Here is a 13,823-nt window from a genome sequence, read left to right as displayed (position 1 = left end):
AAAGAGGATTGATGAGGGCAGAACGGTAGACGTGTTTTATATGGACTTCAATAAGGCGTTCGACAAGGTTCCCCATGAGAGACTGATTAGCAAGGTTAGATTTCATGGAATACAGGGAGAACTAGCCATTTGGATACAGAACTGGCACAAGGGTAGAAGATCTTTGGTAGTGGTGGAGAGATCCTTTTCAGACAGGAGGCCTGTGACCAGTGGAGTGCCACAAGGATTGGTGCTAGGTCCATTACTTTTCGTCATTATATAAATGATTTGAATGTAAGAGGTACAGATAGTAAGTTTGCAGATGACACCAAAATTAGAAGAGTAGTGAACAGCGAAGATGGCTACCTCAGATTCCAACGGGATCTTGATGAGATGGGCCAGTGGGCTGAGAAGTGGCAGGTGGAGTTTAATTTACATAAATATGAGGTGCTGCATTTTGGGAAAGCAAATCTTATTGGGACTTATACACTTAATGGTAAGATCTTAGGGAGTATTTCTGAACAAAGAGACCTTGGAGTGCAGGTTCATAGCTCCTTGAAAGTGGAGTTGCAGGTAGATAGGATAGTGAAGAAGGTGTTTGGTATACTTTCCTTTATCAGTTAGAGTATTGAGTACAGGAGTTGGGAGGACATGTTGCGGCTGTATAGGACATTGGTTAGACCACTGTTGGAATATTCCATGCACTTCTGGTCTCCTTCCTACCGGGAAAATGTTGTGAAACTTGAAAGGATTCAGAAAAGATTTACAAGGATGTTGCCAGGGTTGGAGGATTTGAGCTATCGGCAGAGGTTGAATAGGCTGGGGCTGTTTTCCCTGGAGTATTGGAGGCTGAGAAGTGACCTAATAGAGGTTTATAAAATCATGAGGGGCATGGATAGGATAAATAGACAAAGTCTTTTCCCTGAGGTGTTGGAATCCAGAACTCAAGGGCATAGGTTTGGGGTGAGAGGGGAAAGATATATAAAAGAGACCTAAGGAGCAACTCTTTTCATACAGAAGGTGGTGTGAGTATGGAATGAGTTGCCAGAGGATGTGGTGGAGGCTGGTACAATTACAACATTTAATTGCCAGGTGCTGGCAAGTGGGACTAGATTGGGTAGGGATATCTGGTCGGCATGGACGGGTTGGACCAAAGGGTCGGTTTCGTGCTGTACATCTCTATAACTCAATGTTACGGGTAGAGCTGTTGTACTGAAGCTAGCCAAAAGTTGTGATTTAAACCCACATTCCTAGAAATCTCATTGTTTTTCATTTACTTTGAGAAATGTGAATTCAAACAGAGACTTTACTTTCACTATTCTTGGCACAAAGCCCCCTTGCCCTACGAAGTTCAGGCAATCATTGCTTTTGCAAATTCACTGTTGGTGAGATTAATTACTAAACTGGTTAACTGGAATTGTTTAACCAGGTCTTCTCAGTGTTTTGCATGTTCTTCCCAGATGTTAACCCAGATTACGACATTTGTTAATTAAACTACATAGTAAGATACTTTAGCTACAATTTGATTCATAAGTTTTTGAAGTGTAGCTTCGAAATTGATTTCGGGATTTTTAAAAAAATCAAATAGCATGACTCAATATTAATGTAACCATTTGGTGTAACAAAGGTTAATATATTGCTTTAGCTGTTGATGTTCATTATACTTGCCCTGAATCCTTCAATAGATAATTTTAGAAAGAAATATGGCACTGCCAACCCCATCAATACAATCTCCGAATTAACAAACTTGGTTTGAATCTAATTTCATTACTGCATTTACTTTTTTCTAATATAATCTATACAGAATTCGATTGACCAAAGTGGTTGAAGAACAAACCAATGGTAAACTCCAACTGCTTTGGTGAAGTTTAATCCAATGTTTTTACAGCATGTATTGAATTGCTGTTTCCACTTGAACTTTTCTGGGTTTATCAATAAGTATGTAGTTTTATTGGTACTGATCCCCTCACATCTGCATAATACTCACTAACAAAGTATATCTGTGTTTATCTCAACAGACCCCCTTGATTTTCCTAAGTAACCTAACTAGCAGTTCCCATTGTCCACTTCAAAGTACAAAATTATGGTGTCTTAACTGACTGTCCAACATTTCTGTGCTGACTAATAGGGGTTAGTTAGCTCAGTTGGCTGGAAGGTTGGTTTCCAATACAAAATAATAATAATTTCCCACACCAGCCGAGATTAAAATGAAGGACTTGCCTGAGGTATGGAGACCCTCAGGTTAAATGACCACCAATTGGCTGACTGTAATGAAAGAGCAGCCTTATGGCCAGGTAAGACTATGACAACTTTACCTATTGATTAATAAAATCAAAGGAAGTTCACTTTATGCCTTGCGTATCTAACTCATTGTCTTTGCTATCCCCTACTGCTCTTTATGCCTGATACATTTGTTTATTCTTCTCTTTCTCTCTATAATACCACTTTAACATGGTTGTGTTTGTGCGTTGTAACATTCTTCTTCCTGCAATCATGAGTACTTACCAGATAAGTCACTTTACTAATCCTCTTGACTTACCTTGTATGGACCACCTAATCTAGCTAATCACCCTATAAAGTTAATAACACAAGCACTTCATCTTGTGTTCAAAATGTTGTTGTTGAAACATGCTTGCCTGTTTTTAAACCTTTGATCTTTTAAAAGTTTGAAAATGTTCCTCCACTACTTTACACATTTCTGTGAGTCTCTTTAGAAACATGGACAGATGATCCAACATGGAAAGTTCATCTTTTTGCCTTAAGAATGTCTCCTTCATCCATTTTCATGAACCTCTTATCCCATGACCATAGATCAATTCCAATGCACTAAATCTGTTTGATTAATTTGTGATATCAAATAGCAGGGAATCTAATCCTTTGTCCCAAAACAAATCCTAGAGGTACACCACTAGGAACTGAACTCCAGGATGAACATTTCCCATCAACCACCACCCCCTGTCTTCTTTTACCTAGCCAATTTCTTATCCAAACTGCTAAATCACCCTCAATCCCATGCCTCCGTATTTTCTGCGATAGCCTACTGTGGGGAACCTTATCAAATGCCTTACTGAAATCCATATACACCACATCAACCACTTTACCCTAATTGTAAGATTGTTGGTAGTGTGGATGAGCAGAGAGATCTCAGTCGCCATATGCATAGATCCCTGAAAGTCGACACCCGGGTTGATAGGTTTGTTAAGAAGGCATACGGTGTGTTAGCTTTTATTGGTAGAGAGATTGAGTTTCAAAGCCATGAGGTCATGTTGCAGCTGTACGAAACTCTGGTGCAGCCACATAAAGTTTATTCACCTTCTCAAAGAACTCAATAAGGTTCTACCCTTCACAAAACCGTGTTGACTATCCCTAATCAAATTATTCCTTTCTAGATGATTATTAATCCTATCTCTTATAATCCTTTCCAACACTTTACTAAAAACAGAAGTAAGGCTCACTGGTCAAAATTACTAGGGTTGTCTCAACATCTCATGTCTGCCTTACTAACCTCCTCCTTTGCTCACAGCCATGTTTCCCTCTGGTTTCTTGGTTGTGATTAAAACTACAACTTGATCCATGATGTTTTTGTTTCGAGTTCCCTTTTTGGACTTTCTCTTATAAACCTAATAATTCCCTAGGTCTTCCCAGATAACCTATAGTGTTCGGAACTGAGGTATCCGCCCCCTTTATTACAATAGAAACAATTAGGTCTTTGATTTTAAGCTCTGCCCTCATTACTTTCCTTTCTGATCTGAGGAGGGAATTATGCAGCATTTCCAACTGTCTTTAATTTATAGAGTCATGCAGCATAGAAACAGACGCTTCAGCCCACCATCTCTATTCTGACCAACAAACACCAAACAACACAAATCCAATTATCTGCACTTGGTCCATAGCCTACTATGCTCTGGCATGTTAAATGCTCATCCAGCTGCTTCTTAAATGTTGCAAGAATACCAACCTCCACCATCCTTTCAGGCAATACGTTCCATATTTCCACCACTCTCAGATCTCCTCGAAACCACTTACTCCTCATCTTAAGCATATGCCGTATTATCTGAGATACGTATGGGAGGGGAAGAGATTCTCATGATCTATCCTGTCCAAGCCTCTCATAATTTTGCATACATCAATCAGATCGCCTGTCAGCTTCCTCTGCTCCAAGGAAAACAAAACCAGTCTATCATACAAAGAAAATAGTTTACTTGCCTTCCTTTCACTCTCCCAATCTCTATCGGGCTTAGGCCTATGGAGGTGACAGAAAAATCATTCAGTTTTAAGGATTAGCTCCGAATCGTCAGCCTTGACTACTACCTGTCTAACACTTGCAACCTTCTGGTCTTTAACATAGGTTCTTGTTACAAAAGATGGTGTTTTAATAGATTCTTCCAGGAGAATACTTTCTCTGAGAGTTTCATACTTGGCACTTACCTCCTACCCCTGCCCATGCTCAGTTCTATCTGTCAAAATCACTTTTCTTACCCTTTCAAGTTTGATTTTAGGTTTGCCCAGGCTGTTTTGTCAAATTTCAAAACTTTTGCTTGTATGTTTCAGTTACTAATGCATTGGCACCCAGGGTAGCATTTTTACCATGTTGTAAGTGTTAGAAACCTCCTTTGGTTGTCATAGGGTCATATAGTATGGAAACAGTTCCTTTGGTCCAACCAGTCCATATCGAACATAATCCCAAACTAGTCTCACCTGCCTGCTCCTGGCCCATATCCATCCAAATCTTTCCTATTCATGTATCTGTCCAAATTTCTTTTAGTTATGCGTAAATTTCATGTACTCTACCTGAAAACACTTGTCTTTTGTCTTAATCATAAAAACATAAGAACTAGGAGCAGGAGTAGGCTGTCTGGTCCCTTGAACCAACTCTGCCATTCAATAAGGTCATGGCTGAGCTTTTGCCTGGATTCAGTTCCACTTACCCACCTCTTCACCATAACCCTAATTCCTTTACTGTTCAAAGGAATTGTGACTAATCATATGTATTTGTGTTCTTAAGTGGATATAGTTTAAGCTATCTTTGCATTGGCAGTGTCCAGTTTTTGATTGGCTACTTTATTTCACAATTTTCTCAAATGACATAAAGAACGCCTCCACACCCTTTAACTCAACTTTTGGTTCTGTCTGCACAAATTTAAACACTTCCTTCCAGGACTTTAGGTTAAAACTAGGACTTTGCTCATCAGAACTGTTTTTTTGTAAATATTTTGTTTTGAGAAAAAATTTTTTAAGTTTTTTACAAAATTACAAAATCACTACAAAATAGTGTGACAACTTTATAATGTAATGACAATAACAGGAAACAAACTACTATTCTACTTCACAAACCGTTGAAATGAGAAAGAAAAATCCGTACAAAAACTACAATTCAATAAATAACTAAGGAAAAACAAAGAAAAATAAATTGATAAACAAAATGAAATTAAATCAAGTTATACCAAGGCAACTCAAATTATATTCAATTAAATTACTACATTCAGTGCAATCCCACCGAGGCTCCCTACTACTGGGACCATTAGTAAGCAAACCCGTATATATTCAGGATTCCTCCCCCCAGGGGCCCCCAGACCGCCAGACATAACCCTCATGACAAAGGCCCTGATAATAGTGCCAACAAATCTGCACCTATATAATTCCGAAAGGGCCGCCATGTTCTCTAAACCAGTTCAGTTATCTGGTGCACCAGACTTTAGATTAGATTACATTAGATTACTTACATTAGATTAGATTAGATTACTTACAGTGTGGAAACAGGCCCTTCGGCCCAACAAGTCCACACCGACCCGCCGAAGCGCAACCCACCCACCCCTACATTTACCACTTACCTAACACTACGGGCAATTTAACATGGCCAATTCACCTCACCCGCACATCTTTGGACTGTGGGAGGAAACCGGAGGAAACCCACGCAGACACAGGGAGAACGTGCAAACTCCACACAGTCAGTCGCCTGAACCCGGGTCTCAGGCGCTGTGAGACAGCAGTGCTAACCACTGTGCCACCGTGCCGCCCCGGACTTATAAGGAAGTCCAGGGGATGTGCACTATAATTAATCTACGCCAGCCTGAAAGTCCCGAGGGATTCTCTGACACCCAGCTTTTTAGAATGTTCTTCTTCACAAAAGAATGTTAAACAATTTCTTCCCATGCACTTCCAAGTAGGGTCGATTTGGAAGACCCAAGAGGAAGGACACTGAATACAACTTAACCTCAGTTCCCAAAACCTCTTCCAAAACACTCGCTGTGGCATCCCAATACCTATGAAGCTTGTGGCATGACCACAAGTACTGAGTAAGAGTGCCAACATCTGTTTTACATGCAGGGCACAACCTTGTCTTCAATTTCGCAAACCGCTCCAGTTCCACATGAGCCCTGTGGAGTACCTTCAATGGGATCGCCTGGATCCTGTTACAGATCAAAATCTTCCTTACGTTCTCCCAAATATCCTCCCACACCTCTGATGAGATTTCCACCCCTAATTCTTGAGTCCAGATTCTGCATAACTGCTCAATGTCCTTTGAAATGTTACTTCCTAACAGGTGATGGAGGGTGCTGACCAAGGGGGCATCTGTAGACCGGAGTACTCTCCTTTCCATATCCGACTCATCATCAATGTAGTCTTTTTTTTTGGGGTAAGTTCCTAACCTGGAAGTAATGCAAGAGGTCTCTCCTAGATAACTTGAATTTCTGACTCAGCTGCTCTAAAGACACCATGATCTCCCCATCAAATAAATCTCCCAGACAGGAGACTCCTTTAGACTCCCAGAGCTTAAAGCCAGAGTCCATCAACCCCGGTCAGAATCCCAACATTCTCACTATGGGTGTGAACGGGGAAGTTTGTTGTAAGTTGCCCTCACCTTGCTACATCGATCTCCATGATGTGTTGAGGACAATCGGGTTTCTGCAATGGTCCATAATGGTCCTCATCTTTTCCATAAACAACACATTGATGAGGGGACACTTTGCCTGGGAGGCCTCAATGTCCAACCAAATTGATCCAGTCAGCCACATAGGATAGTAAGGAACTCAAATGACATTTCTTAAAGTCCAGGAAATCTAAATCTCCCTTCCCCTGTGGAAGCTACAATTTATCCAGCTTAATAAGAGGCTGCCTAAGATGCCAGATAAAAGACCTGAGCCAACTGTTAAGCCTCTGTCGTGCTTGCCTTGGCAGCATCAAAAGGAACGTTCACATGGGATTTAATAAGCGAAGAAGAACATTCATTTTGACCAGAGCTATTCTACCTAACCAGGGTATTGGAAGATCCTCCCAGCACAAAGGTCCTGCCTTATTTTCTCTAGCAACTGCACAAAGATGACTTTATATAATTGATTGAAGGCCATAGTGAGAAAAATGCCTGAATACAGGAAATCTCCCTGTGACGGAAAGGGAAATGGGTTCCATCCCCAAAATCGGATATTCTAGTAAGGCTGCCCCACCCCACCCCACAGGCATGGCCTGCAACCTCTGTTTCGTAAAAGAGATTTCCCTCTTTGCTGTCTGGGTGAGGGCAGCGTTCAAAGTAGCCCTAAGGGCTGTCATCCGTTGCAATTTGGTTACAGACGGTCTGTCGAAGTATGCTGTCTCAGCTGCCTTCAGGCAAGCCTCGAGCAAACGTTGCTGTTCTCCCCTCTGCCACTTCCAAGTCGCTGAGTAAGAAATAATTAAACCCCGTGCTTGGCCTTGGCAGTCTCCCAAAGCAGCGATGGATTACTGGCCGTACCTAAATTAATGTCCCAAAAGATTTTACATTCTCATGAAAAATCCTCTAGAAATTTGCTATCTTTCAAGAGGAAAGGTTCCATGCGCCAATGCTGGGAGCCTATCCCATTACCACCGGCCTTGACCACCATGTATACTGATCAGAAAGGGCTATGTTCCGTATTCTGCAAGACAGCACCAAATTCAAAAAGGTCAATGGGACAAAAAACATGTCAATTCTGGTATAGCACTTCTGTGGATCAGAGAACAAGGTGAAATCCCTACCTTCGGGATGAAGGCATCTCCACATGTCCACCAACCCCAGCTCCCCGTTCAGGTCCGCCAACTGCCTGGATTATGGGTACATACCCACATCCTGTCCACCTCAGGGTCAACAAGACGATTAAAGTCTCCCCCTATAATTGTATGATGTGCCCAAGGGCCATCAACCTGGAAAGCACATCCGTTAAAAATTTAAGGGAGTGCACCGGGGGACAATATGCATTCAAAATCCCATATTCCTCTCCGTGTATTAAAGACTTAAGAATTAGAAATCACCCATATTCATCCTTAATTTGCTCTAACATTTGAAATGGGAGATTCTTCTGAATGAGAACAGCAACTCTTCTACTTTTCGAATAAAAGAATGAGAAAAACACTTGTGTGATCTCTCCCTGTTGCAACTTCAAATGCTCCTTATCAGTTAAATGTGTTTCTTACAGCAAGGCTACATCAACCCTCTCTTTTCTAAGGCTTGGCAGTATCTTTTTATCTCTTAATTGGTGAATGACTCCCCTTAACATTCCAGGTGCACCATTTAAACTAATGGCTAGCCATGATTGTTCAAAACAGTCCATGACCTCCCCCCCAGAAGGAAGAACCCTATTTGTAGCGTGCCTAGTTAAAACAATAAACAGTACGTATAAATTTAAAAATTCAACTTCCCAAATTACCAAATCAAAACTTCTAACAGCTACTTCTACAACATACCAATATATAACATAAATGAAAGGAGACATTCCCCCTTGCCCATAGGGGTCGCTCATACTACCCACTAACCCCTCCATGACTCCTTCTAGCTGAAGCAATGTCCCCGCCCCAGACAACACAAAGTGAGAAAAAATACACACATCTTGTAACAAGTTAGTTAAAAGTGGGCCCTCAACACGTCCCCTCCATACTATAATCCTAGGCACTCCTGGTAGAACAGAAATATATAACCTCTCCCCGCTTCCTCCAACCACTCCCCCCATCCCATACCAGAAAAGAAGAACAAAAGGTAATAATAAGGAAAATAACACAGGGAAACAAAGAGTGCTGGTAGGGAAGAGAGAAGGGAGAGGAGAGAGAAAAAGAAAAAAAAGCAAACAATTATGACCCCAATATATATTAAAAAAAAAGACTGTCCCCCAACAACCAGATAAACCAAATAAATTACATAGAATAAACAAAATAAACATTATTGTCCATTTTATTCAGGCCAGCCAGTCTATTTTAAAGCATCCAGGAAGTCCTTTGCCTTTTCCGGTGAGTCAAAATTGAACATAGACCCTCCATGGCTGAAACGTCGTATTGCAGAATATTCAACAGAATACTGGATATTCAAGTCCCTCAGCCACCTTTTTACCACATCAAAGCCCTTCCTGTTATGAATCACGACAGGAGAGAAGTCTTGGAAAAGCATCACTTGTGATCCCTTGTATATCAGAGCCTGTGGATCCTTCCCGAGTGCTCTAGAAGCTTCTAGATTGCTGGAGAGGAGATGCTAGTCCAATCCAGGTCTGCACACTGCGACCCGGTAGGCCCGCTCGACCATCACCCGGCCTACCTCGACTTCCAGCTTCAAAACTGTAGGAGCCATTGCTCCAAGAAACTGACGAGCTCGCCTTCCTCCTCCCGTTCAGGGAGCCCCACTAGATGGATGTTCTTCCGACGACCTTGATTATCGAGGTCATTGACCTGCTCCTCCAAGGCCCGTACTCGCCGTTCCAGGGCATGGACCTGACCCGCCGAGGATTCCACCGTGGTTTCGGAGGCTGCAGCCCATTGCTCCCCCTCCACATATGCTGTCCGAGATGCTGGATGTCCTGGTCACGCCTCTGCAGCATGACCGAGATTGGTTCAGGCCTGGCCTGGGTCTCCTCCATCGACAAATCAATCTTCTCTCAGAGTTTCACAAACTTTGAGTTCAGGCTCTGCTCTGTCGGTAAGTCCCCTGGACAATCGCAGAGGCTGACGTTGTGGCCAAGGGCACGTCTGTTATTGAAGTGGGGGGGTGCCCTACATGTTGTGATCCTCGCGTTCCCTTCCCTTTGGACAATACTGTGAGAAACTAAGCTCACACACTTCAATAATTTCAGTCCAAGACAAAATCTGAATCAGTAGTGTCCTTTATTTTACTCTTGCAAGAGGGTGTGAAGTCCACTGTCTGTGTACAAAGCAAGGGACTCACACACTGAATTCAACGAACACTCGATATTTGTATAATTTGGTTCCTATATTTTTTTTATTTCATTGCTCCTCCCCTGTTTACATCCTCCACTCCCCTAAGACCGGTACCCATTACTCCTGTTTATCTCTTGCCTTATCTGGCCTTGTCTGTGACAAAATGCTTATTTCTGGCCTCTCAAGGCCGTTTGACCTCATCCTGCTGTGGGTCATTGTTAGGCATATCCTTTCCTTACCATTATCTATTCCCTCCATCTGTACTTCCCCTCACATCATCTTATCGTTAAGACCCTTTTAATTGGGGTTTGTTCCTGTGTTTCTGTAAAAGTGGGAAACAGATGTTTATACCTATTGTTTGTACAGGCGTATCTAGCTTAACTGCCTCTCCTCACAGCTCCTTATCTAGTCGCCTGTAATATCTACCATTGTTTTGCAGTCCCGTTTCTTTCTTGCATACATTTTTAGCTAATACAAAAAAAAATTATACATTTCCTCCACATAGTTTCCATTCTTGTTGGTTCAACTCTTGGCTGAAACAATTACACACTGGTGTGAGTTCATTTACTTTGGATAAGTAATTATAATTGCAGAAGTAACACTACTTTACCTATATCCCACAATACTAGGAGTCAAAAAATAATTATGTCTATCACATTAGATAATAAAGGGAGGCTGAGTGCCCTACTTTGTCTGGGTTCTATTGCAGAGCTCAGCAGGACAAACATACTGGGTCGCCGCCATCTTGAATTCCCCCCAGAGCCTTTTTTCTGAAGTCTGCGCTTGCTGACACCAAGGAGCAAGTGCATTTGCCTTTATGTGAATGTCTGGACAAGCACTATTCCTTCAGTGGTCTGCCAGATAACAATGAGCTAGACACAAAAAAGAATGCAGATGCTGGAATCTAAGGTAGACAAGCAGGAGGCTGGAAGAACACAGCAAGCCAGGCATTCCTGATGCTTGCTGTGTTCTTCCAGATAAAAGTTAGCAGCAAATGGTGGTTTAATTTATTTCTGTTTAGAGAAAGAATACAGTCAATAGTATGGGCACACACTCATTGCTGTGGCAAATCAGTAAGGTGCAAATTCACACAGGTGAAAGAGGTCAATCATAACCATTTTACAGAAAGTGTCTGCAGCAGGTTTGTTATACTAAATAATACAAATGAATGAGGCTATTTTAATGAACCAGTATATTGTGGTCATACTGTGTTCATAAAAATAATCTGTTAAACAAAATACAATTTTAAATTGTAATCACGTTAATTTTAGTTCAAGATTGGCCATGTGCATGTACAGTCAGCAAAAATGACAGGACTTGGGTCTCAGCAAACTCATCCTTTTAACTATATCATTTTAAATTGGCATTCCCTATCTCTCTCCTCCTGTTATCTTTGCAATTCTAGTTCCAGTTTTCTAAATATGCTCTTTGTGATGAAGGGCTTTTGCCCGAAACGTCGAATTTCCTGTTCCTTGGATGCTGCCTGACCTGCTGCGCTCTAACCAGCAACACATTTTCAGCTCTAAATATGCTCTTTGTCTTCTCTCTGTAATCTCTTTTTCTTTTTCTTCAAGTCAAGCCTTTTTAACTTATTTCTTATAGCTGCAATTGAATCCTCACTAAGTCAAATTACTCGACACTCTGTGTACTCAATCCTTCTTGTATTTCCTACTAGTTTCAGTTGCTTGGCCAGTATTTCCCTGCATTATTGACATGGTAGGCAATTGCACTTTAATTGACATGTCAGCTCTATTAATGTTGTCTGTTAACTCCTGTAACTCCAGGAAGGGATACCATTTCCAACTGCTGGATGGTTTTCGCTGCTTGCAGTGCCAGCTTAGTATGAGAAACCTCGTATTTGTACGTTTGTCCTTAGCCTTACTCCATTTCTAGTCTTATGCTGTCCCCATTCAAAGTTCCTGGACCATAAGCCTCCAAACGTTTGTTATGATGTAACTGGGAGGAAAATGCTGATTATTTGCTCCACTCTTCTAACTTCATCACAAAGTGTATAAAATCTCTGGTAACCCACCAAGAATACCGATTTACCCTATTGACTACTATTCAGGACAAAAGAAATTCACAGCAGGTTTTGTCATCAACTGAAAACAGCTCTATTTATTATCCAATTCTATACAATATTGTATTAATGTACACAACTTCAACAAACTCTACAGAGAAAAAAAAGGGGCCATGAAATTGCCACTGTGCAACTTAGATTATAGCCCTTTAAAAATCACAAATGCACACACACTGAGGATTAATAATAAAAGATAGGTGGTTTGACATGAATATTTGGAGTAGAGTCATAGAGTCATAGAAATGTACAGCATGGAAACAGAGCCTTCGGTCCAACCCATCCATGCCAACCAGATATCCCAACCCAATCGAGTCCGACCTGCCAGCACCCGGCCCATATCCCTCCCAACCCTTCCTATTCATATACCCATCCAAATGTCTCTTAAATGTTGCAATTGTACCAGCCTCCACCACTTCCTCTGGCAGCTCATTCCATACACGTACCACCCTAAGTGTGAAAGAGTTGCCCCGTAGGTCTCTTTTATATCTTTCCCCTCTCACCCTAAACCTATGCCCTCTAGTTCTGGACTCCCTGACCCCAGGGAAAAGACTTTGCCTATGTACCCATTCCATGCCTCTCATAATTTGGTAAACCTCTATAAGGTCAGAAGAAAACGTACATAGTAAACAAAAATCTGAAGTTCAAAACCCAGGTTTTGACAATGGGTTAAATTGTGTCTCTCTCTTAATTCCTTTTGCCTTCAACAATAATGACATGCTGCTATCTGGAAAATAGCCGTCATTTTTCTGATTAACAGTTGATCCAGTGGACCAGGTGTTTTCCTATTAGAATTCTTAGGCTTTCTTGGTTCTCTGTCTGTTTATGAAGAAAGGAGAGAAAGAAAGAGGGGGGGGGGGGGAGGGGGTTCAGTTCCCAGGCTCTGGATATCACTGGCTGCCTTGCACATAACAGCTTTGTAACCAACTCCAGCTGAACCAATCAGAGGTCTGTCGTCAGGCAGACTCCTTACCCCAAAGATGTTTGGTACCATTCTGTCTCCCCATATGCACCATTCAAAATGGGCAGCATATAATCCCACTTTTTTTAAATTTGTAAAAATCTCCTGATATTGTAGAAATGTACCAACTTATATTTTCCAGCTTATAGTCCAAGTAGTGTATGTTATGTAGTCCCTTACAATATTTAGGAGAGATTGGAGGGGGTACTGGATATCTGGAAAATACAGATATTATCATCCCGCGAGATGTATTCTCTAGTTGCCCTGAACTGTCTTGCTAGGACCATTTCAGAGAGCAAGTTAAGAGTCAACCACATCGTTTGGGTCTGGAGTCACATGGAAGACAGATAAGTAAGGAATAGATTCCTTCCCTAAGGGACATTAATGAATCAGATGGGTTTTCATAACAATCGACAATGGTTATCCTGCTTTTGAATTGTACCTCAAAGTGGCCAATTGATTTACAAGTGAAAGGACTGTAAGGGTGAGTGATGTTGGTTGGGTGATTAACTCGTGGCCAATAAATCTGGAAGAACTCCCCTTCACATCTTCAAATGTCATGAGGTCTTGTATGATTGCCTGAAAAGGTATGTTTAGCATTTCATCTCACTCCTATCACCATGACTACACTTGGCAACATCTGTATTGCAACCC

The sequence above is a fragment of the Hemiscyllium ocellatum genome, chromosome 19 (genome assembly GCF_020745735.1).
Source record: "Hemiscyllium ocellatum isolate sHemOce1 chromosome 19, sHemOce1.pat.X.cur, whole genome shotgun sequence".
In the NCBI taxonomy this organism is placed as follows: Eukaryota; Metazoa; Chordata; class Chondrichthyes; order Orectolobiformes; family Hemiscylliidae; genus Hemiscyllium; species Hemiscyllium ocellatum.
This window is presented reverse-complemented; position numbering follows the sequence as displayed.